This window comes from Leiobunum rupestre, chromosome 1, assembly GCF_980474605.1.
Source record: "Leiobunum rupestre chromosome 1, qqLeiRupe1.1.hap1, whole genome shotgun sequence".
Lineage (NCBI taxonomy): Eukaryota > Metazoa > Arthropoda > Arachnida > Opiliones > Sclerosomatidae > Leiobunum > Leiobunum rupestre.
This window is the reverse complement of record NC_143384.1, coordinates 67,112,730-67,139,985: the sequence shown is the minus strand read 5'-3', so window position 1 is coordinate 67,139,985 and position 27,256 is coordinate 67,112,730. Positions and strand designations below refer to the sequence as shown.

Below are 27,256 nucleotides of genomic sequence, written 5' to 3'. Positions count from 1 at the left end.
CCATTCATCTTTCCATAAGGCGTCAAAGCGATCGTCCGATCCCTTTGTTTCGCAGTCGCGCAGACAAAAAAACTATACTTTTGTTTTCTCGATGGAAAAACCTGGGTTCCTTTTAGCATTAGCGGGTGCCTCGAATCCCGGCCGGTCGATACCTCGTTCGCCAGCAAAGACAAACGCCGACTGATTAAGCGTCATTGTTCTCTCTTTCTTCATTCTCGTTTAGAAAAACTATTTTAAACGTTGGAAAATGCGAAAAGAAACAGATGTTATCCCAGAGGAAGAAAATATGCTATACGACCCTCTATAAAACCCTTTGTCTCCTACTAAAATATTTTTAAACTTAGGTTTTATTAAATAATATAAAACGTTTTTAATTAAAAAATATTCTTTATCATACAGGGTGTTTAAAATTGTTATGCAAAAAATGTGAAGGAGTTGTAGGGGGTGAGTTGAGAAGTATGCCTGTTTTTTCCCATTTTCCTACGATGAGTTTAAGGAGCGCCAGAGAGCTTCGAAGTGTAACCTACTAGCCCCCGGAAGTAAGCTGCAACAAGCACAGGGATGCGCCGGTTTGGGTACTTTTCCTGGTAGAGACGTTGGTCAGCCAAAGCATTGCCATCCGCTAGTCCATACATGAAATGAATATTCGCCAGTTCTTCGGAAGTGAACTCCATTGTTGCAGTTTTAAAGAGATGAGAAATTGCGGTCCATGACGACTTTATATACTGTTTAAATTTACTTTTTTTGTTTTAACTGGTCAAAAACATTTTCGGTTGCCATGGCAAATCAAATGGGTAGTGCAACGGCTCCTTTGGTGAAATTTCAGATCTCATATAGGTCTACATTACGACCGACTTTGAACAAAATCGGCAATAAACACCTCGGGTACTCTCCTTGTCAGTGCAATCTTGTAGCTAAAAGAGTTACTATATTGAGTTGGGAAAAATCATCCTTAGTCGATTTAAAAATAAAAACTTTAAAGAAAGGCAATCAAACGCTAGCCGTAAGGTTTTTAGAGTCAAGACTTATAACTGCTAAGTAAACTTTCCATAAAGATATATAGAATTAAAAACTTTCTTTAATCTCATTAGTTATCTCTAATTCTCTCTCAATATAACTTCCTTATTCCATTCTTTCCGACAAGATTAAGAGAAACGACTGTTCTTACACGACGTGGGCACACGACACTAAAATTGTCGTAAAGAACCATATCTCTCCTTCCACCTCACTAACAAAGCTCCGCCTACTAAAATAAGCCCCTCCCAATGTAGTTTCATTCTCGACCACACAGCAGCGCTGGCTCCGAGATTATTTTTTATTTTTAAATGTTTGACATAACTTTTTCTAGCCAAAGATTCCACCTTGAAAGGGCTTATTTGACTACATAGAGGTATCATAAACTTATGCTATTGACGATAACACTGTTTAAGTGGTCGTATTACATTTACAGGTAATTTTTTAATAAAAAAGTCAACAATAGATTAACACTAAACTGGACTTTCGATCAGGTGAAAAATGGGGTCAACATTATATTTCCCAGACGTGCGTTATTAGAGTTATAGGTTCAAGAGGAGAATAATATAATTTAGCAGTCTATGACAATGGCGACCACGCCTTATTGCATTGCTTGGAACAGGCGATAATTACCGAAATGGGCAATCCCAGGAAAATATAAAAAAATCAATAACAGTAGAAGTAAATAATATTTATGTTAAAACAAAAGTATCCATTAACATACAATGCTGGCAATGTTTTATCCTCAAAACACGTTTAAAAATTAAAAATAGTGCAGCGCAAAATACATATATATTAATACTAAATACCACTACAAAGTTCAATTTTTACGTTTTACACGCGTTTAAAACTAAATACCACTACAAAGTTCAATTTTCACGTTTGACACGCGTTTAAAACTAAATACCACAACAAATTTCAATTTTCACTTTTAACACGCGTTTAAAACTAAATACCACTACAAAGTTCAATTTTCACGTTTTACACGCGTTTAAAACTAAATACCACAACAAATTTCAATTTTCACTTTTAACACGCGTTTAAAACTAAATACCACTACAAAGTTCAATTTCCACGTTTAACACGCGTTTAAAACTAAATACCACTTCAAAGTTCAATTTTCACGTTTGACACGCGTTTACAACTAAATACCACTACAAAGTTCAATTTTCACGTTTGACACGCGTTTAAAACTAAATACCACTACAAAGTTCAATTTTCATGTTTTACACGCGTTTAAAACTAAATACCACTATAAAGTTCAATTTTCATGTTTTACGCGCGTTTAAAACTAAATACCACTATAAAGTTCAATTTTCATGTTTTACGCGCGTTTAAAACTAAATACCACTACAAAGTTCAATTTTCACGTTTTACACGCGTTTAGAACTAAATACCACTAAATTTTAACATTTTACACGCGTTAAAGATTCAGCTGTGATTAGGTATCTTGAGCCTCAGAAGATACTATAAGTATACTTATCTTGTAAGATATACACTATTAACTTCTGGTAATACCATAACGAGAAGAGCATTAAATTGGTTCTGGCATAAAGCTAAGCGCAATTCGTTTGGGTGAAATATAACAATTTTGAAAATTATATTGATGCTTGTCATAAATACTACTTGGCTCCGAGGTCTTCAATATCTTAGGACGAAAATTTCGTAACATCCAACATGAATTGATAAATAAGTGATTCAAACGGCAAACTTCATTTTATAGATTGAAAAAATTACAAAAAGGTAGAAAATTTCATCATAAAAAGGGGACAAAAAAGCATAACCTTAGAAGAATTTAAGCAAATTACAAAACTTATGTTTTAACAATTTAGGTCGGTATTGTATGGTTAATAATTAAAAATTTGTCACCTCTAGTACATGAGTTATAATGTTTTCAGGAATCACAGGGTGATGCTCTTAAATTCTCTGTTAACACTAAAGCATTGTTGTTCCACTAAACATCAATTGCTTTGACACCTAATCGGCCACTTTAAATTATAAATAACTATAGAAAAATTACTTTAAAATTTCAGATTAACTATAGAAAAATTACATTTAAATTTCAGAATAACTATAGAAAAATAACATTGACATTTCAGAATAACTAAAGAAAAATTTATAATAATAAAATAATTACATTAAAATTTATGAATATTTACATTATAATTTCAGAATAATTACATTAAAATTTATGAATATTTACATTATAATTTCAGAATAATTACATTAAAATTTTTGGAATACGTTTATCAACATTTTAGATTAACTAACATAAAATAACATTAAAGTTTCAGAAAAGCTATATAAAATTTTAAGAATAAAATTTTCAGAAAAGCTATATAAATTTTTCAGAATAAAATTTTCAGAAAAGCTATATAAAATTTTCAGAATAAAATTTTCCGAATAATTAAATTTAAATTTCAGAATAATTTTTCAGAATATTTACATTAAAATTTCAGAATAAATTTTTCCGAATAATTACATTTAAATTTCAGAATAAATTTTTCAGAATATTTACATTTAAATTTCAGAATAAATTTTTCAGAATATTTACATTTAAATTTCAGAATAAATTTTTCTGAATATTTACATTTAAATTTCAGAATACACTTTTCAGAATATTTACATTTAAATTTCAACATGACAATAACTTGATTTGCCTTTCACAAACTACTGAGTTCACCAATTCTTATATTTGTCCAGACGCGTTTTAAAGCTACCGACTCCGACCTACCGTCACTTCATTCCACGTTTGACAATACGATTTCCACCAAGTGGACAACCTTTGACAGCTCCTCCAACATTTCAAGACGTGCTTAGAATAATTGCTTACATCAGAATATTAATATTAAGATGAATTTCCTTTACTCTAATTGAAGTGGAGGGAGTTAAACGTGCAGTAAAAGTGAGTCCCTACTAATGCATTTTATATTCCGGTGTTATTTTTACATCTCCGGACAAGTCATTTGTCAACTGCATACAAGATCTGAAAGAACGGAACCCTAAAATACAGTGGTGATAAAGTTGGTTTTGACTAAATTACCAGACCTCGCTATAATGGATATTTGATGTCCTTCATAAACAGAGCTAGTTTCTCCCGTCGACCGCATTTTTTCCCGGAGGTTGAAAAATTAGGGCCCAAAAGGACGTCTAGCTTTATTAAAATTTTAATGGATGACTTTATTCCTCTTTTTGGCGCTTAGTGGCTGGACCCTGAAAATAATAATGCCTAGAAAACCGTATCGGATAAAAAGTCTTTTACAAGCTTCTAATAAAGTTTATGGAGATAGAACCATATGTGCTTGTGGCATTGGGTGAAAACATGGAACCACTCCTGCGTGGAGTTAAAAACTTGTTGAGGTTATCAGTAATAGTTAGGGTAGGGAGCGGTTGGTTCGCGTGACATGAAGAGCTTTCCACCATCCTCCAGGCCTTTGTAACCAGCTAACTATATTAAAGGCTTTAAATGACCTAGCCTATTAGCCTAGCTTATGTTTATTATTTCCATAGAAAATCTTTACCATGTGAGGTTCTTCACATGGAACATACAATAAGTGAACTCATTTTTTGTTATAATCATTGCGCTGTTGAAAAGGTTACCATGAAAACGAAATCACGCGATCACAAGGCACGAGCTAAACTACATAAATATGCCAAAAACAGTTACGCTCGAGGAATTCTAGCCTTTTTCATAAACCACGTCACTAATTTCCGTTTCAGATTAGCAAAGTTGATGACGCGTTCTTCGTCACAAAGTTGGAAGTGACGTAACTTAGGTCATATCTTGTGAATTAGGTTTCAATGAAGAAAAAGCATATGGCATACTTACATTATGTTACGTTAGATAGAACTAATGAATTCGGGATTTTTCTCCACGAGTTCGTTGATGCCGACCTTAAAATAGTTTATTTTTATAATTTTATGTTAATACACGTAGTTATTTTTAATTTAACCGTTTTTAAAGAATTAACTCGATAGTTACCAAATAATCATTAAATAATATTATATTAATATTTTATTATTAACGGTAATAGTTAGTGTAGGGAGCTGTTGGCTCGATAGCGTGGCATGCAGGGCTTTCCACCACCCTCCTACGCATTGTAACCCGGCCACCTGAATTAAAAGCTTCAAAAAGTCGCTTGATGACTTAGGTCTAAGTTGGTGCCTTGGGTATTAGCCTAGCTCATTATTTTTTATTTTAGAGGTAACCTTGATACACGACTTGAAGGATTGGTTGATTTTTTAACCAATCATCGCGTTTATTGATAGCGAAGACGAATGTTTATAATCAAGTTAATTGTAAACATTCTACTAACGTGATCAATCAACTACTGTTCATTGGATTGTATAACGGTAATAGTAAGTTTAGGAAGTGGTTTATCTCACCAGACTAAGGTTATGGAACTCTCAATGAAAAGCATATTTAATAGCTAGACATTATCTGAATTCAAATAACCTGAAGATAATAGTGAGTTTGGGGAGCTGTTGGGGAGCGTGGCATGAAGGGCTTGAACCCACACAGAAAAAACAACGCTTAGCTTTTAAACACATTTCTCACATTTAAACATGTTTTTTTCCTAAACGGGAAAAAATGATGTTCAAATCCTAAACTTCTTTGTGTTGTTAAAAGAAACGCCAAAATTTTAAACACTTCTTACGCGTTGCGGCGCCTTAGGAAGTGTTTATTTCGCAAACGTTATCGGGAAGTAAACGTTTTTCTAAACACACTGTATAGGTTTTAAACTAAACGTTTAGGCGGAACCGTTTCGTATTTACGTGCCAGCTAAGTCTCGTCAGGCGCCATTTTACTTCAACCGAGATTGGCAGAAGAGACTGTTGGTGAACTTTGAAGCTCTACTTTATGGTTAGTATAAATCTTGTTATTTAATCATATTATAAGATGGTTAATTAACAATTCCCACGAACGTCATAAGTTAAATGTGTAATGAGAATAAATTCTTAAGCCTTGTCCTTCTGTCATTACACCTCTCTAACGCCATGTGAGTTAAATTAGAGCTTCCAATTAAATTTTTTTAACTGGCTTTTTAAAATTTACACCATAATATAATATTCAGGAATTGTTTCCTTAGGCCATTTTTTAAAAGATCTCAGTAAGGTTTCTCTATGACAGTGGAATATAATCAAGATTGAATATTACAAATTTTTAATAGTCAATATACAAATGTATGTCTTCATGAAACAAGTTACTATATTCAGCTGAAATGTAAATGGATGAGAAGTTACCAATAAATTTAATTAAAAAGTAACTCAATCAGTCTGTGTACACCTCTCAAACATTATCATGTGAGTGAAATTAGTACAAATAAAAAAAAAATCAAAATTTGAGCTTTCAATTTCACTTTCTGACACATTTACAATATTTATTATAAAAAATTAAACTTGCTGTTCTACATTGCCTTAGCCTTGACCGTCAAATTAATTTATTTAAATTTAGAGATAAAATAGGGTCAACGGAAATTTATAAACACCTTCAAAGTGTGATATTATTTTGTTAAATTGAAATATTTTAAATCAAACAAGTTATAAAAGTGTGATATTATTTTGTTGAATTGAAATATTTTTAATCAAACTAAGTGTCTAAGAAATTGCAAGTGGTAATGAAAGCTAAACGCATTAAAAGTAGTGCTCCGCAACATCCTGAGCTGCATACATCAACGGAGCACTAATACCTTAAAATAAAACAAAAATAATTAAATTTATTTTGTAATCTAAACACATAAAACTTAACATATTTAAATCTTCAACATCTTTTAAAAAGGTAATCATTTATACAATTTCAACACCACGATTTTAAACATGTTTTTAGCCTAAACGTAAGGGGTTCTTAACACGTTTAAAACTACAACATATTGACTTTAAACAAGTTGATAACCTATACACTTAAGTTACTAAACATGTTTATTTATTTAACAGTGTTGGCTTAAACATGTTTAGGTTTCAGATGTGTTTAAAAAAGCGTTGCATTTTGGCGTTTAGGAAAACGTTTAGATTCGAAACGTCGTTTTTTCTGTGCACCCTCCTACGCATTGTAACCCGACCACCTGGCTTAATGGCTTTAAAAGTCGCTGGATGACTTAGGGTGGTGTCTAATAATAATTATTATTATTATGGAAAATAACTCGTATAGATAGTGTGTCAAGAAACCTGAGAACCTATTTTACCGTATTCTTTTTATTAAATTTTTGTTTTCCCAATCTTGTGAAGACACACTTCCCCTACGTCATAACGTCGTCTTTTGCGTCATTTTATTTCTCACCCTTCCAAGCTTAAAGGGAGTAGAACCCTCCTTGTTGGGTAGGGTGCGCCATAGCTTCTCTCTTTTCTCGCTCATGGCGCTAGTCTAGAACGATAGCAGAAACACCCAATTCTTCTATTAGAGGTAGCGTGCCAGCTCTGAAGAGGTTTTCTCACTTGAAACCTTTATTGTTTCATATTTAGTGTTTATTTTTGAAATTCACCCTTAATTAACATATAAACAACAATATCCGAGCTATAAATTAATTATTTTCATTATAGTTTGGATATTTATTCAAATATAATGTCTTAATAATGAGGTACGTGGTTTTAGATTCGCGAAAGGCGTTCTAGAAGATATGAGAAATTAAAGCACTACCAAAGCGGGGATACTTTTAGTGGAATAATTCCTCAAAAACCACTGTATTTCACACTACGTATAACTCGTGGTTAGAAAAATAAGGGGAGGGAATTATGTATTGCCCCAAATTCCTGAAAAGGTTATACTCCCTTTAAGGGAATACGACGTTATGACGTAGATGAAGTGAGTCTTAAGATCATAAGGGAAACGACAATTTCCCCTCATGACTCTCGGAATTGACGTATTGGAATGATAGTCTCATTTTTCTGAAATATTCTCACTAATACCGCTGTTTCTAATAATACTACTAGCCTAAGTGCGGATTATTGATTTGGGTCGTTAACATACGCCTCTGCACTCGATTTAACGGGAGGGGAACCTTTATAGCTCTATTTCGTAGTTTGGGGTGATTAGAAGCTATACACCTGATCTACCAAAGCCTCCAATCCGTTTAAGAATTCTGCTTTGATTTTGAGGGAAAATAATGTACTTGATTTTCACTTCAAAATTTTCATTATTCTGACTTTCACACGGCGTGAAGAAAATGGTGGATATAAATTAAATCCCAATTTTATACAAAATTGGGTAGATTCCAGTTAAATTTGGATCGATATTTGTATCTGATATATTTTATTCAAGTAAAATTCTACTTTATTCCGATTAGATAAAAAGCATTTGATCCAAACAGAATTGGATTGAAACTGGATGGTTCTTGATTCCACTAAAACAAAAACTTAGATATAGACGAACAGAATATCAACTAAAATATAAAGGCATGTTCAATGATTAAATTTCCAAGAAATCTTCCAGATGTTTCCGAATGTGTTAAACAATAGACCATCTTAGATTGCGTTCGGATTGTATGACGCCAAATGATGATGTGTATAAAAGTGTTGAGCCAAATCTGTAAAAAAGCACGAGTGTGGTATTGCCCTCAAATTTCCTTCTCTATTTTTAGACCCGAGATTCGAAATGAACCTTTAAGCGTTTCGGACATTAGGAAAAATAATAACCCAAACACGACGACGTTAACGACGAACAAGAAAGCTTTTGAAGGAATATTTGTTCCTCTCAATTGATTATTAGAAAACAATACGCGATTGCCAAGTTGGCGTTTTTAAATTTTCCAAGCCCATTTAGCTCTGATTCAACAGAAATTCTGTTTTTGTTTATCTTCTGGATAATTTGCAAAATGAGCGTCGCATTTTTAGTAGTGGATATTTTTTAATTATATCAATACGGTAGAGCTTAAAATAGCTGGAGTTTGAAGGGGATTAAATCCATTTTTAGTTTCCATTTCATTAAAAAAATAACTTTAAAAATGTTGTAATGAATTTTTATCTGCCTCAAAAGATATATTTTGCCTCAAATTAAATTACTTTATGCAACTAGTTATATCTACACGGAGAAATTATTAGTTCTTCTACACTAGTATTCAGTTTAGAGAAACAATAGTCCTTTAAGAGTCGTTTTATTTATAAAAATACACTTTGCTTTATGTCACAAGCTTAAGATAACCACCCTGTGATTATGTCAAGCTAAAATATTTTTCTATTAGCTGTTATTCGTTCTCAATCACTGCAGCTCACTAACTACTTAATCGTTTTACATAAATCATATAAAAAGGTTATCCTCTGGTTTATTTTTCAGTTGACTAACCAACTCAGATCGTGTATTTTCAATTTGCTCCGTGAAAAAGTAAAAAGGGGACTTTAGATTTAAATCAATACTTTTTACGTTCGATGCCGTCAATTTCTGTCACCATGTCAAAAATTTTGAAACGTGTCATTTTTTTTATTTTATATCAAACATTTTCAAGATTAAGGAAACTTTATTTTCAATTTGGAAATTGATCTTTGTTAGACGCAAATATCACACTTCAATCTACATAAATTGATAGATTAACAACAGCGATGTTAAGTTGTTAGATTTACCTTACTTCATTTTATAAATATATTTTAAAATCATGGAAGTTTCGTTTTATTAAAATATTTTTATATGCAAATTTCAAATTAAATTTATTGTTCAAACTATGTGAATCAATAATGTTAGTAGGACTGTTATTTTTTCAAGAGCTTTGTTAAATGAAATTATTCTGAGACTTTTTCTTTGGCTAATTTCCAAAAACCTTGATGACGCGCAAAACAGTGGGACCGAAGACGCAATATAAAATGCTTTATATTAAACACAACCTCGAAAAGAAATGAGATTTACCGAGTAATTTGGTGCCTACTTTTATATGGTGCCTCACATTTTCAGCCATCTTACAAAATGGCCGAAATCACGTTTCGAGCAGCTTTTAGCTTTCCTAAAAACCACTTATTAATTTTTAATTACAATTAATTTAGGAATATTTTAATCACACATTACAGAAAACTTAAATAAATATTCCAGAATTTATCCCGCAAAATCACTTTGGACATTCATTTAGGGAAAACATTTTTACCAACCTAAATCTATATTTCTATTACAAGGAAATAAGTTTGGATAACTTCAATTGTTTTTATTGTATAATACATTTTTCTAACGTTTTACCTTAAAGTTACTTTACTATTAAGTTCAGATATTTCAAGTTCATTTTCAGCGCCAAGATTAGATGGTTGCAAAGCATGTTTTTTTGTCTAAGACATAAGTCTACAGAAATGTCAAAATATGAAGCCATTTCTTTTCAGTAATTCTCAATTATTACTCCTATTGCCTTTCCGTCACGCCTATTTTGCGAGTGCAGGAAGTTCTATTAATGATAAATGGCCACGAAGCTTACTTTATGACTAATAAATAACTACCTAAAAGCCACTCTCTAAACTCGAACCAAATTTCAAAATGGCATTAGCTATTCTGTTTATTCCGCTTCAAAAAAATACCTGGCGAGAAAGTTTTAAAAGCTCAAGTCTTCGAAAAATTAAACGAATGAAGCTTCAAGTTCTGTTTATTAAAATCGAGCTTGAAAGGAATTTATCAATATTAAATGAATGCAATTAAATCAATTTTTTAAATTTATAAAACTTTTATGCCATTTTAATTAAAACCCCGATTGGGAAACCGAATTGGAATTCCTAATAAAAAATAACTTTTCTTTCTTCCACGGAATTTAAATTAGCCACTAGCACGATTTCACAGAAAATTTGTAACTTAAATGTATTTAATACAATCGCGCTTTTGAAATGGAAACAAATATTTAATTAAATCCACTCTCGGGAAAGTTTTTTCAATAAACAAATAACTTTAAAAATGTTGTAATTATTTTTTTCTCTACCTCAAATAAATTGCCATATGCAACTAGTTATATTTACCAGGAGAGTTTCCCGATCCTCGTTTCTTTTAAATTCAATGCTTTTTCCAGATTTTCATTCTCTGGAAAAAAAAGAGGTTAAAACAGAGAAGAAAACGGCTTAGGCATCATTCTTCGAAATACTCTGGCAAACTGTTGTCACTAGCTAAATCGGCCGATTGACGACTTAAAAGTTAGTCTTTACTTGGGTTCTCCATTCCCAACGGAAGTTGAGCTGACAATCTCTTTGTAACAAATCGGAAAAAATAAATCCCGTTTTCCGTTCAAGAAATATTTTCTGTTACGAAGCCTACCATTTCTTTTTTATTATATGTACATTAACTAAAATAACTCACCACGACATATAATATGTTAGATCAATCTTATCAGCTTCATTTGGCCAACCAAAAAGCTTAGGAATAATATTTCGTTTAAAGTTTATTTTAGGTCCTTGCTTTAAATTTGTAATGACAATGGAGACGGAGACCTGTTACTAAATTAGTAATAGTAAATTAATTACCAGATAATTTAGCTGCTAAAAATGTGGATAAAAGATAAAATTCACAGTATTTTTAATACTAAGGTAAAGTTGATTAAGCTATCTCTACGTTCTGCTCGAATTTTCCCAAATTCATCCGTTAATATTGTTCATATGTATATTGGGAAAATATAAGAGGAAAATGCTTTTATATTATAATAAGGAACCCACCCTACCCGAGTGGACATTTTATTAAAAATCTAATACTGTTATTTGCTTTAGATTACTCAATTGAAGTTATGTATGATTCATTTTAATTACGGATACATGATACATTTCTGATGGTCTACTCAAATTATTATATAATAATTTCGAACGAAAAAAAAAATATTATATTTGTGACATATTCTAAAATCGATTGATTACATTATCACTATATGGAGGGGTGGCGGAGTGGTTAGCGCTTTCGCCTCGCAGCAAGAGGAGCCGAGTTAGATCCCAGCTTGTGGTACAGTGTGCAAAACTCGGAACTACTCCTTCTGCGTAAAGTTTGCAAGTTCTCTGGCCACGGGTTAAAGGGGTTTCCACCGAGTTCTTCAGTTTACCCTTTCCATAACAATTTGTAGAGGTTAACAGTAATAGCTAGTGTAGGGAGATGTTGGCTCGCGTGGCATGAAGGGCTTGCCACCACCCTCCTACGCATTGTAACCCTTCCACCTGATTAATGCATTATAAGTCGTTTGATGACTCGGGCCTAAGGTGGTGCCTCGGGTATTAGCCTAGCAATTCCCCAAAAGACTATTTTCTTTAAGAATTTATTTATGTCACGAAGGCTTGTCTTTTTCCATTTAAGTGAACGTTTTTTCCTTGGTAAATATTATTTCGGACCATCTTTTTTTTGGTCATCGTCGAGGTACTTCGCGACCGTTCCTTCGAAGAAACAATTCAATTAGTCAGCCGAGAAGTTAGCGGGGTCCTAGTGGGGCGCATCTTGGGCAGCGACCCTAATAATTCCTGTCGGAATGAAATAATAACTTTCCTTTATTAGGCGAGGTGGCAAACAGAAGAAGCGGAAACCTTCGTAAGCCAGTGGCGCCGCAACTGCAGAAGGACTTAGTTTGTGGTGGTCGTTTTTATTTCGATTCGTGGAGAGGCCGGCGCGAATAAGACGCGAGGCCGTGAAAACGGCGGCCGTTATATTTTATCAAATCAGAGACACCTGGATGACCCGGGCTGGGCCCAAGTGAGCATCGCAGTCAATACGATGGACGGGGAAATGGGGAAAACATATACTATCTATCAGCCGTCCGCTCATACCACGATTCGCTTCATAAGCTGGCTATATAGAGCAGCCGAATATAGACTGTTCCGTTAATGGCATGATGGGACAAAGTGCCCCTTTCTCTTTAAAGACGGGAAGTTCTTCGCTTGGCCCCGAAAATTCTCAGAATAAATGGTTTAGCGGAGGACGTTTTCCCCAAAGAGTTATGTTTCGCGTGAAATCAACTGTAGTTATAAATAGGGAAACCAAAAATATGTATATCGAAAAATACTTTTATTTTATTTTTTTCAAAATACGTGGCCCTAAAAACAATCGATCTTATCTCGAAGCAAAAGTGGAAAATGCGTGACTTAGCCACTAACAAGTTGACTACCCGAGGTGGTTACCACCGATTTTGCTGAAACTCGGGGGTTAGGTAGACGTTATGGCTGTATGAAAATTGCCAAAGGGAAAAGTTGCAATGGCCTTTAGTTTTCCTATGGCAACCGAAAATGTTCTTGACCTCTCCATTTAAAAAAGCATGGGGATATCTCGGTTACCCAAATTTTATTAAAATGTAACCAAAATTGATCAATTTTAGCCAAAATCCTTGATCAATTTTACCCAAAATAAGTCATGTTCATCTTTTTGAGTAAGTTTTGAAAATTTAATTTTTTAATTTTTTTTTAAGTGAAACAGAGAAAATCCCATACTTATTTAAATGGAGATTTTTTTGTTTTGAGAGACCAAAAACATTTTCGTTTGCTATGGGAAAACTAACACCCATTGCCACTTTTCCCTTTGGAAATTTTCATACTAACATAAGGTCTACCTAACCCACAAATTTCAACAAAATCTGTTGTAAGTCAAAGATTTTGTTGGTAACGTTTTTAATTTAATTTAATCAAGATTTTTAAATAATTTTTAATTTCCATTAATTTTCATTATCATAATGATAAAAGTTGCCATTCGTAAATGCCATTATACCGTGATTTCAGTATCACGTGGCACGACGCCACCTGTGCTTTTTCCCATATAGAAAAAATCCCGCACAAAATGGCGGCCATAACCAAAGCTACGAACTGAAACTACTCTATACAAATACAGATTTAGTGGGTGATATACACTAATGTGTAACGGAGGATTACTTAAGAGACAAATATGACAAGATTTGGTACTTTCAAGTCAAACCTTAGTGAATTTCTAAAAGGTATTTTTAGAGCCGATAGATGTCGGTACGATTATTGAAACTCTCATATATTATTAATTACATCCATGATTCCGTAATCAAAGTTAAAATATTTGTTGATTACTGTTATTCGTTCCAAATCACTCGCTTCGTAATTGTCGTACAAAAATAATATTAAATGTTTATCCAATGGTTGATTTTTCTGTTGTCCAACCAGCCCAGATCGTGTGTCTATCATTTGCCATGTACAAAAAAATTAACTTAATATATTAATCAATGCTTTTTCAATACCGTCAATTTCTGTCAACATACCAAAATGCTTTATACTTGTATTTCTTTTACAATTTCATGCGCTTAATTTAATACATTCGGCTTCATTTTATTACTGAATGACGGAATTTGTGACCTGATTTTTCAAAGTGGTTTCAGAAATTATGACACAAGAGGAACGTTAAAGTCACTACATAATTGATGGACAGTTCGAAATCCACAAGACAGTTTTTAAAATTCGGAATAAATTAAAAGTTTAAACCTCAGATTTCAGCGTCAATTGGCAGTTTAAGGGTAAAGGTCATTTGCCGAAATTATAATTTTAATAAGAAAATCATTAAAAGAGTCACTCAAATAATATTTGAACTTTAATGTGACAGTAGTTCGTTGATGTACCTAAAATAGCGATTCAATATCTATGGCTTAAAATTGAAAACTGTTCTCGAAAATAATTTAGTTTTTATAAGCTCTCACTTAGTTCGAAATAGTTTGTGGCATGTTTTCGTGCTTCGACCGATTAAAGGAAAGCAGTTGTTTCGCAAACTTTAAAACAGCTGTTTTAGACTGCCGTTTTTTTTTAAGAAACTAAATTTTGTTCCAAAAAGAGCTTATTGCTTTAGTTGCTACAAAGATCGCGAGCGCGTTATGTCTCCGCGAATCGATTTCCTGTTCTAAACACGCCTTCCCTTCCCTCCCTGGTCCCGTTCGGAGCCGGGGCCCACAGCCATGTGTGTCTACCTCGCCAACCTTTCCCATACCATGCCACTCTTTTTCCTTCGCACACTCTTCCGGCGATTTTCGGTTGAAGTTCACTCGCTCGACGCAACTCCGTGACGGAATCGACGAACTTTCGTGGATGCTTCGACTCCGCGCAGTGACGAAGAGCTCGAAACGGGTTAGTGGGGAATCTTCGCGGATTGGCAACGAGCGCCTACCTTTACTCTACCTGCAATTCTATCCCCTCTCTCTCTCTCTCTCTCTCTCTCCCTGGTTCTCTTTGCAGCATCTATCCAGTTTCCATAGTAACCCGCAGAAAGGTGGTGTTCGGAGAAAGAGAAAAGTTTGGCGTCCCGAGTCCCTCATTCTCCTTATTCTTCCAGTATACCGGTAAAAACCCATTTCATCACCTATATATATATAAACATATATATATATATATATATATATATATATATATATATATATATATATATATATATATATATATATATATATATATATATATATATATACCTGAGCTGTAGGGAAATACAAACCATTAGATTTGAACTTTCATTCTCTCTCATTTTGTATGTCGAATAATGCAAAACTAGAAAAAATGAAATGAGGCCATTTGGCTACCTTCATCTCATCGTTCCAGAATTGTCCTTCAACACCGAAGAATTTCTCTCTTAATCCATTTAAGTCCGAACCAACTTTTTCTGCTGTTTTAAAATTCCCTTTTCGTTTCGTCGTTAAAATTTCAAAGATCAGTCCTTTCGGCCATCTACTTGGTACTCCTTTTCTTATTAATGCAACGTACATTGAGGTGACCGAATGACCTAGATTTTTCCAACGTTGCGCGCTGTTGGTTCTTTTTTAAATTAAAATTATACTACTGTTAATTTAAGCTTCAGTGGAAAAAGATCAAAGATGCAACTAAGGGAACATTTTTCAACTGGAAATATTAATTTTATATAGAAATCTTTAAACCCTTATATTGGTAACATAGTCCAAATATTTGGAATAATTAATATTTAAATTGCTTGTTCTTAGTTTCAATAATTCAAATAGTATTTGCCCTTGTTCGAACTATTTTAAGCCTTTTCGGATATTTAAAATGTATGGGGGAATATTACTAAATTAGTAAGAATTATATGTGGTAGCTTTTCCCTTGTATGAGGTATCTGGCTCGCTCGTTTGCGTTGATGAGGCAGCCGCTCATTGCCTCAACTGCATAAGTGTCTGCTTGTACCCATAGACAGTTCACTTCTCACTTCCGTGAGAGATATGTAAAGGGTTAGGGTCAGAACACCCGTAGCGGAAATAGGACGACCCCTTTTCCGGCGACCAAACGTCGTTATCTGTTATTTAGTAAAGTTCTTTTACTAAGGCTTAGGACACAACTTGTTTAAAGGGGGAAAGGCGTTAAGATAACAACGTGGCATAAACTACAGCTTGCAAAAAAGTGGAAAAATTTCGCATGATTTAGTTTAATGAAAGCCCGACTGAGCTATCGTATAGCGCCAAAGGTACTAGCTTCAGTGCCATAGTGCAGTTCGACCAGGTTTTCCCCATAACTGTTCCCTTTAAATAGTAGAATTTTAACACAAATGCATTTACATATGCAACGGAACCAAATCTAGTGTTATACGGTTTTACCGTTTCTATAAATCAATATCATTGTCTCCTAGTATGCTCGTTACACGGTGTCTCAATGGTTTCTTAAATCTTACATATCTAGAGGCGATTGAAACACACATGAATTATGTTTTTGCTTTGCCTTCTCACGAAGTTGGAAATCTAGAACATGGTGCCCACGGATGACCTCAACATAATAATTATCCCTCTTGACTTTATTTTGTATACATTTGACATTATGATTTAGTACTAAGCTTTGATTAAAAACATTTCTTCGGCAGCAAAAGAGGGGTACTTGTATGGCACATTCCTTAGACATTTCATTTTGGTTAGCTTTATTGTACTATTTATGAATTTAACCGGCCATAAAAGCAACCAAGTAATGCTATTCAACCAAACAAAAACCAGTATTTAGTGATTAGTCCACAAGCAGACCTTAAACGCATCTGCCGTCAATTAACGATGGTGAAAAACCACAACATTTAAATAGTTCAAACATTAAACAACAAAGAAGCTATTCAACAAAACCAGAACCAGTATGTAATGAATATTCCACAAGCAGACCTTAAACGTTAAACGCATTCTTGATCTGCCGTAAATTAACGAAAAACCGCAACATTTAAATGGTTCAAACATTAAACAACAAAGAAGCGTCAGTTAAACCCGTCCGTTGTCGACCGACCGTCAAGTTGGCAACAATTAATGGGCTTAATAGGAGGTCCACGAAAGATTGATTTCCAAAAACGCGGATGAGAGATCAGCGGCGTCAAAGAGTAGGCAACAAGTTAAAAATTTGCATAGAACAAGAAGAAAAAAAAACTTTTAAAAAATTGCATAATTTGGGAAAGTGTAAGCCGTAACGATAATGAATACTTTACGGCCCAGCTATGGCGAAATTTTTTAAAATTCCGCGCTGAAAGCTTTAAATACTCGATGAAAATTGCAAGCCGATTCCTGATCTGATGAGCGAGACAAACTTTGTCGGATGAGAGAACGCGTTGTTTGCGCGAGGCGGTCCTGTTCTGACGGTCCATTTATAACGGGTTGGCCAAGGCGTTAATTTATCGCGGAAAGAGATTGTTCGCTGCGAACGCTACACGATAATCGCTGTCTTCCAGTATTTGAAAATTCCCTTTATTATGTCGGCGTTTGCCGGGCCGCCACAAATGATGAATGGCCGATCGATGGTCGCCACTAGCCAGGAACTAGCTGCTGACGACTACCTCCCAGAAGTATAGATTAAACTAGCTTCGTTGAAGAAAGCGGCAATCCGCTATTAGCCGCGCTGCGAGATATCGCTGACCTGTTGCCCATCTCACCCTCAACACGAGCAATAGCCTAAATGTTTCTATACTTTGAATTTTTTTTCATCTTTAATCCTTTTATTCAATAGAAAATTGTTACGCGAATCTTCGTTTTAGGTGGGGGAAAATGTAATTAGATTTTACAATCCAATGGAATTATCTGTATTCTTTTACATTTAGTCTATGTACGGATCGGTATATATCATAACATAAACCTATCATAAGGTCCCCCGCAACCAAAGGTCTTGGCCAAATTTTTGATGGTCTCATACCAGTTATTAAGAGGTAGGTATTCCAAATCTGCACCTCCTAGTGCCTACGTCGTCAACTATGCATTTCTGAAATAAATTTCCGCGAAATGCATTATGAATGCGCACAAGCCGTTCGCGACCTTATTTAAACATAGAACCCTAGTGATACCAATGTATTTCAAAATCGACATCCACAAGTCGGAATTTTTGCTATATCAAACATTTCCCCGAGCATTTCCCTTTTTAAGTTAAAAATATTTTTTAATTTTGTTTATCAGCTTTCAGATACAGTTAATAATTAGATTTCAGACACAGTTGATAATCAGATTTCAGGTAGAGATGATAATCAGATTTCAGATACCGTTGATTATCAGCTTTCAGATACCGTTGATAAGGAGATTTCAGATATAGTTAATAATTAGATTTCAGACACAGATGATGATCAGATTTCAGATACCGTTGATTATCAGCTTTCAGATACCCTGGATAATAAGCTTTCAGATACCGTTCATAAGGAAATTTCAGATACAGTTAATAATTATATTTAGGACACAGTTGGTAATCAGATTTCAGCCACAGTTGATAAGCAGATTTCAGATACAGATGATAATCAGATTTCAGATACAGTTAATAATAAGCTTTCAGATACAGTTGATAGTCAAATTTCAGATTCCGTTTATTTTCAGCTTTTAGATACAGTTGATAATCTGATTTCAGGTACAGTTGGTAATATGATTGCAGGTACAGTTCATATAAAATTTCACTGAAAATAAGGTAATTAAATTGATCTGGAAAAACCCACGATAGTTTAATACAACTATTTCTTGGGGAGGGGGGCTAGGTGGTGCTAATATAGCTTCTGCTTTAGGATTTTAAGATAACTGCTCACTGGTTAATGCTGTCTGCTTAAAGCCATGCTTTCTTTCCGGGAGCAGACGACATTCAAGACGAAAATAATTACGTTGAGGAAGCTAATATATCTAATGGTTAACTATCCGTTCATATTTTAGTTTGTCCGAATGATCGAGCCTTAAAAGTATTTAAGCAAAATTATACTTATTTGTCTGTACTCGAAAGATATACAAATTTGACCAATCGAGGGTTAATAGAATCATGTCTGGGACATCTTGTCTGTTGGAGCTCTCACCCGATCAATACTAAAGGCATAATATTTTATGTCGGTTATATAACCGAAACGGTTTCCAAACAGAGTTGTAAATGTGGTAATTAGAAAGTTGACGTAGGTTGCGGTATAAAATCAATCAATCACATCACAGTATTACAAAAATTAACTAGTCTGGCGTGAAATGATAATTGCCTTTTTTGATTTAACCGATGGGTAATTGAATTATGAGCTAAGGCCATGATTAGCTTAAGGAACTGAAAGGTGTTGGTCCATTTGATCGAAAAATATGTGATCGACAGTCGATCATTATACGTTGCAACTGATCGAAATTCCATTTGATCGAATCCCATTTGTCATTTGTTTCATAAGATCGAACCTTCAAATGATCGAATACTATTTGATCGAATTCAAAAGTATTTATAGTACCCGTTGGTATGTTTTTATGTTACCGAATGTCAATATGAAGTGCAGAAGGAATAATGATGGAATAATTCATTGCTTAAGTGCAGAAGGAATAATTCATTGCTTTAACTGTATTAAGCCACAAAGATGAAGAGATTTTTACTTTATACACTATATGATGGAATTTCTTATGACATCGATGATAACGGCCCCACGTTTTTGATATATATAAATAGGGTCAGGTTAGGTTAGGTTATGTTAATGTACGCGCGCCGTAGGCGCGTATGCACCGTTGCCTTTTCGATTTATTTAAAAAACTGGTAGTTTTACCCTACAGTAGCTTTCGATCAAATTTCGTTCGATCAAATGCCATTCAATCGAATGCCATTCGATCAAATGCCATTCGATCAAATGCAATTCGATCAAATGGAAATTCGATCAAATGGGACCCGTTCGATCATTTGGGAATCGATCAAATAGACTCAAACCAACTGAAAATATGTAGAACGTGTTTTAAAGTTAGTTCTACCACGGGCATAAAAAGCTGTTAAGCCGGCTTTTTCGTTCAAAAATAAGAATTAAAGCAAGCAGCAACTCCTAAATACCCATTGAATGGTTTTCCGTTTAAAATCAAAAACCCACCCGTAAAGAATAGCCTTGTTTCGTAGCCACAGCGCTAATAAGTTTAATTTAACACCCGGCCAAGCAGCTCCAGCGATTTATAATTTAGAAAAAAATTACTGTAACTCTTTTAAAAAAATATTTTATTTAATAAAATATCTGTAGATAAGCATAATGCAGGTGTGAACCTTTTCATAATTTAATTTATTCGTGTCCAATCGAGGATATGTTTATCATAATTTACGATTAAACTTCTACGCTAAGCCTTAGTCTTAACGCGGTGAACGTGTTGGAAAGACTAGGACGCTGAACTGCAAATATACGGCAGTAATATAGTCCCCGTTGGTAAGCTTAGCAAATTTCAACCAATCGAACCAAATACACCGAGTTGCAAGAGCTGCTGAAAATGGAATTTATAGTAGCTTCGCGGTACTATACTAGAGCCGTTACTGTCTTTAAATAACGGGTTGATTTTTTATTTTATTTACTTTTATTATCTATATTATATTTTAAACAATAATTGGATAATACCACTTTGCCTTATCACTTAGTTCGAGCAGAAAGTCTAACAAGTAATATTATAAAGTTTTTCTTTTAGAATTTTCTAAGTTTGAAGAAAACAGGTCGGGGGCGATTCTTCATTTCAGTCGGGTTCAATGTCTACTCGAATAAATTAGATAGAGAGGAGAGCCCTCGTAAAAGAGGCAAAGATAAGAAATGAAAGAACAGCGCCAGCCTGAGCGATAAGTAGAAAAAAAATCAATAATCGTTTATCAAGGAAAAGACGCGAAAGCAATTTTTCGACCTCTTACGTTCGGAGGACTATTTCTTATCTTAATACGCGCTGCAGCGGCGGCGGCGACGAATTTGGTTAGATGGCGGAAATGGACTTCTTTCGGAGACAAACTGGCGGCGGGGGCTGCCCACGCTCCGATAGGGCACCTGCCCACCCTCCGATAGGGCACCCGCCCACCCTCCAGCACACGCCGAAAGAGGCGGTTCTCGATCGTACTCCATTTTCGCTCTTTACCAATATGAAGAAATGTTTAAAGAGTAGAAAACGAAAGAAAAAGCAACGGCAGACCATAACTCAGATTCCCATTTCTGGAACCATCTTTCTCCGTCTCCCCATTTCTGACTCTCTCTTAAGCAAATTGCCGAACGAAGTGGAATTGAAATTCGCGTAGTCAGCGACGTCTAGTGACGTAAATTGCAACGTCGTGTCGTCCCGCATGGGTCTTGTTTTCTAATACGTATTGCCGTGGTTTCAAATCGACAAGTGCTATAAGGTTAAAGCGTTCTTGCTCGTATAAAATCCCCTTCCTAGGGAAAGTATGACGCCAATTTCTTATCGGAAATGTCGCGCCGGAAGAAATGAATCGGAGCTATAGCCGCCGAAAATGGAGACCGTTTTTTTATGCCAGTCCGCTTTGATGTAATCTGAAAGCCATCCATTGTACGTTAATATGCCATAAGCACCGAGCAATTACTCATTCGCGAAGATAGCGATCATGACGGGCTCTCTTCTTCCGATGGAAGGTCGCTCTTCAGCGATAAAGAATTTCGGGACAAATGACTCTGCACCTTCTGATGGAATTCGAATAAATGGAACTTGCTTTGAGGGACATTTTATCAGTGCATTTTCAGTTTTTATTAATGTTCTTTTTGGCTAAAAATAATTAATTAAAAATAGTGAGTAAGGTGTAAAAAGATCTAGGTTGAAATTCCTAATAGAAATTTAATTTAAAATATATTTGTTATTACGTTTAAAATGGTCAGTGAAAACTTAAGATTTTTGTTAGAAGTGCCAACGGCTTACTAAATGAAATGAGAATAAATAAATGATATCGTAAAACAGTTGTACGCAAAAATGTATCTACTTATGGAGAATGGAAATGTTGACTATTTCTAGAAAGGTTCGCAACGTAATCTCCTTCACAAAAAAATTAAAACGACCCTCATTGGTTCCCTAAAACTGTCATCTTCCGATAGTACACTCTGGTGACAATTTTCTCAACCCCCCCCCCCCTTGCCCACTCATGCTGAGCTGGAAATCAGACCAGGATAGTGGTTTTCTAAAAGTATAAAGAAATATATTTTTGTTGTGGGTTGAAGCCTGAAACACGAAAATCGAACTGTCATTTGATATTTGCTCGGCATTTAGTTCACTGATAAAGAGAGCGGTAATGCTGTTTCTACGCACGAAGACTATTGACTAAACTCTACTCGTGAAAACTTACAACATTTTTTCATATAGTTTACCAATTTTTGAAGCTTTAAAATGATTATTTCAAATTAACTCTACATTGGTGGTAGAGCAATGACAGTGACACTTCCTAAATGTGAATCGACCACCCTGAATCCGAGTGTAATAAACATTCAGAGTGCTCTATATGTGAGCAGACCGTTTGCGCAAAATGAGCGAGTTCAGATACAGTAGAAGGGTTAAATTACCCTTCGAAAACGTGTTCAGATAAATTGTATGACGTCTACACTTCGCTACAAGTTCCTCTACACGATTTCTAGCGCTGGCTTAAATTGTCTAATACACTTTGCGCCGATCGTTAGTGAAGTTAATAGTTTACCGTTAAATGTAAATAGGTTTTTAGAAGATATCGTTAAATGACTTTAAATTATTTTTATCTAAGAAGGGAAATCGTTTTTAAATCCGATTATTCTTTCGGAGAACTAGCGCCCTTTCATTTCAAGGTATCGTTTTGCTATTTACAATCGAATCTCTATTAGGCACTTTGAAAAAAAAAGCAAATTTAAAATACTATTTAGGTAACTTCCGAATGAACTCTAACTGAAATATATTGAGACGGGGAATCGACGGCGCCCCAATTTCCATCCGCTGGTTAATTACGTTTCACAGAGCGAGAGATACGGATAGAGCGGGGTACATTGGGCCATTTCGGAGTCAAGCATTTACTCTCGAACTAATCTCATTTACAGAACTGCGTGCGCTTAAAGCCCACCTCTAGTTTCTTGCACTTAAAGAGGCGATTCCTGGCTCGTTTCGGCCGATCGGTAATGATATTATCCCGGAGTTGTTTCATCGATGGCTCTTCTAGATAAACAAGCGAATGTAAGCCATCTCTGCGAGAGGATGGATGCGCTACGGAGAACATGGGCGCGAAGAGACCTCGGCGCTTCTTAGAAGGAACATCATAGCGTCGATTGGTGTCGCCTCATTCGGTATTTGCCTATCAGATGCCTATTAGCGTAACCCTAACGAAAATTTACTCGAAGACTCGTAAAGCAGGGTCTATCTCCGTATTAGTTTTGGCCACTATCGAGCCGGTTGTCTTTTTTTTTTTTGGTCTCTTTCTCCTCCCCGTTGGTTTTATTGAGAAACTGAGGTAAACTGAGATTCGAACAAGAGCAACAAATAAAAGTGGCCGATGGCTGCGCCCCCTCCCGGGCTTTTAGCCGACAAGCTCCCCCATTAAGACCACTTCTTCCCTATTTGCGGATATACGCACTAACTTACCTCCTCCTCTTTTTATCCAATAAAGCGGAGTACACTCTCGAAACGAAGACGACCCGAAAAAATCTACGTTCCAGGGAGCGTTTTGCTTCCAGAAGAGAAAACTTTCTCCTGCCTGCCAGATCACGCTAGTTTTCCGAGTGTTAGACGGAGGCTCGTCGTTTAGCGAAGGCTACAAAAATAAATTTCGCGACTTGGCTTTGTCTCGTTTAGATTACAAATGGCTTAATTTAACGGTCGTATTTTACGGTTAAGACTAGAGTGAGGGTTATAATATAGATTGTAAATCTTAAGCGTTGTTTTCATTTTGGCGGAGATAACGGGTCGTTTTAGAAGCGAATGGAATCAATTCGTCGAAAGGGCCGACCGATAAGACAAAGAGGTATTCTTTTATGGCGAAAATCCTTTTAAGAATTTCTCAGTACTTAAAAATCTACATCTTAAAAATTTTACTACTTCATTTTAAAGTACCGTAATTGTTGGTTTTTAGTTTATTATGGAAGGTTATTTTGAGATGTTCTGTTATACTTAACATCGTATAAGATGTTCCTTAATAGATCTCATATTATTAGCCAAATTTCAATATGAAGTCCTCGTTATTTATGTCGTACTTGGTCAGTTCTAGCAGTGTTCTAGATTTAACAATGATTTACGAGATTGCAAACCAAACATTTCAAAATTATCTCGTGGTTGTGAAATATTGTTTGGTCAGCTCTTACAATCTGGGAAATTTCAACCCATAAATTTGGAAAGGCTTGTGTTGTGACCTAGAATATATCCGGTTCAATCTGAAATCAGTATTCTCCGGCTTCGTTCAGCCTGTGGAAGAAAATGAATGTAAATCGGTCAAGAAGTTGTTGAATAAATCGTTGACAAGCAAAATGTATTCGAAATTTGGCCAAGTAAGCACCAACGACGTTTGCTTTAAGTCGGTGACATTTTGAGGTCAGATTCGTCTCTTTGAAAGAAAATTGGTTGTTTAATTTCAATAGTTAATTTTATAAAATAAAAAGTGCTCTTACCCAATGTGTTAAAATGTTGCTCCTACGTCACAAGACACGGCTTCATTAGTATATTGTTGTTCGCACGAGCAATTTGCACGCGCGCTAGAAAACCTATATTTCTCACGAGTGTATAGCGCGTGCTCGTAGACTTTTAAAATTAAGAGACTGTGACGTATAAGAGCTACATTGTAACAAGAAGGCCAATTTTCTTTATAAAAGCTAGGAGCAACAAACACGAGGAAAACTCAGCTATAGCCATTAAACACGCTAACGCAAGGTTGTGTACAAATTTCATTGGACGAGCCTTTACGCTGATCGTATTAAGGAAAGCGGGAAGACAATTTCCGAATTTCCCCCTTCCGACGGCAGCAGGCGCTAAAGCGTATAACCAATGGAAACTGTACACAAGAAAATGCACGACTTTTGACGGGTTGCGTTCTCCTTGTGTGGGTTGCTGTGTTTGTTGCTCCTGGATAAAAGTAACTATTTCAACGACTTTTGAATTATTTTTTTTAAATTACTTAATACGTTCTTTGACATTTTGTCGAGTACGTTACCAAGGTAACCCACGCGAAGAAATATAGAAAAGAAACGCGCTATTTTCCAGCTCCTAGTAACTGATATCAGCTCGATTAAAGCTGACATCGCAAAGAAGTTCCGTATTTTTCTACATACCAAGTACTCGCAACCAAACAAGGTGTACTCGATACGGGGATCGCGAGCGGCCAATCAGAATACTTGGGCGCTCTTTCTTTTTGTTGACCCAGATGGATGCTCCATTCTCTACCCGCCAACCATGGATATGTCCATCGAGGAGGGATATTGGCGTAATAGTTCGCCGATATCTTCGTCCTTTGGGTTGTTGGCTCGGCCCTCTTCGCTGTCGCGGCCGTAAAAACTTCTTCGAGCGAAATAAGCGGGAATTGGACCAAGGGTCAATATCTTATTTTGATTTGATTCTACCAGACTGCAGCTTGATTGATTTCGGCGACCGGCAAGCTCTCTATTGATGAAATGGACTGGTTTTTCTCAGGCTTCTCCACGGGACTCCCGCGCAAAGAGACCTTTTCGCTAATGGAATTGTGATAGACATTAGACGTTTGTTAAGCGTATATACATGACCCAAGCGCAATTTTATCGAAATTCCGTTATATCGTACCAGTTGACTTAAAACGAAAATACTAACTGGGTTTTGAAGATCCATAAACTTCATTGTTTAAATCCATGTTTTAAGAATCCAGAAAATTGACTGTTAATTTTAAAATTGTTTATCTTTAAAAGTGACGAATTTCCGTAATATCATACAACTTGACTTTAAACGTAAATACTAACTGTATTTTAAGATTCATCGAAACTTTATGGTTTAAAGCTGAGGTTTTTAGAATCCAGATATTGACTGTGAATTTTTTTTAAATGAGCCTTAAACTGTGATGAAACCTTGCTGGCGGTCAATTTTTAAACTAATCAAATTACTTAATTCTTCAAAAACAGACATTTGCGCTCAACGTTATTGATTATGTTAATTTTATATAATTTCATTATTTAGTTTTGTTTAAACCCTTAAAATAAACTTCGATTAAATGGAATGGGACACATCGTAAATACAAGAACTCAACACTGACTTATCCACTGATATTAGTTAAACAAGAATTGTAAGTCAGAAAATTTTCCGTGGAAAAATTTAAGAAAAATTACCAAGGCCTTTTATCCGGAAAATTTTCCGCAATATAAAAAAAAGAATAAAATTATTTCTGTTCCATGATTAGCCGGATATGGTTCGCAAATTAAAATTTCCCGGTATTTTCACCTCATTGGTTCGAATCAAAAAGTAAAACTAAACCCTCTAAACTAGGCTAGAATAAAAACCCTTAAAACGTATGGTATTTTTCAATTTTCATTTTTCCGAATTTAATTTAAATTAACAACAACAACTCTAACCAAAACCAAGATAATCTTAATATATTAAGGAAATTGAATTTCATACCTTAATATGAAAAAAATGTGCTAAAGCTTGTAGCCCTTTGAATCTCCGTAACGTAGAAGTCCCGCTTTCCACAAAGCATACTATCCGTTACGAAGCGAAGGTTGGTGGTAGGAATAATGGGGACGCTTGCGGAAATTCTGTGATCGTCTCACTTAAGTTAATATGCCAGTTTGGAATATCTCAAAATATCGCAGAATAAAATTTGAAATCTCCAAACAAATAAATTCGTGAATACATATCAATATGGATCTAAATATTTGAAAGATTCCACGAAAACCTATGTACGTTCATCTAACTGTATAGTGATACGCTTTTAATGTAGAAACTTCCCAAAATAAATAACTAGATTTTAGGAATAATTTTGGCTAAATAGTGGCCAAATATGCCTGTACAGATTCTATTGATCTAAAGAGTGAATTTTTCTTCAGTCTATTTCCGATCGTTGGTTCTAGAGGCCTTATATCAAGGCATCGTTAATTGAATCTGTCCGGTCGGAGATGAGAGCGCATGCAGCACCGCCCCGAGTCTGTACACACACAGACACACACTCGCGACGGGCTGGAGACTCAGTCAATAAGAATTCTCCAGGGAGTCCTATAGAAGTCATCAGCGCGATTCAGCGCCTCCCAGTGGAT

General features: G+C 35.2%; 1 long non-coding RNA gene across 1 annotated transcript; it reads right to left on the bottom strand.

Moving 5' to 3' along the window:
• Positions 1-3,647: 3,647 nt before the first annotated feature.
• On the bottom strand, positions 3,648-11,206 carry LOC149966190 (uncharacterized). The gene is made up of 3 exons (XR_016480257.1): positions 10,924-11,206; positions 4,063-4,908; positions 3,648-4,000 (listed from the first exon to the last, which is right to left on the bottom strand). It is a non-coding gene; the product is annotated as an uncharacterized LOC149966190 (long non-coding RNA).
• Positions 11,207-27,256: the final 16,050 nt, after the last annotated feature.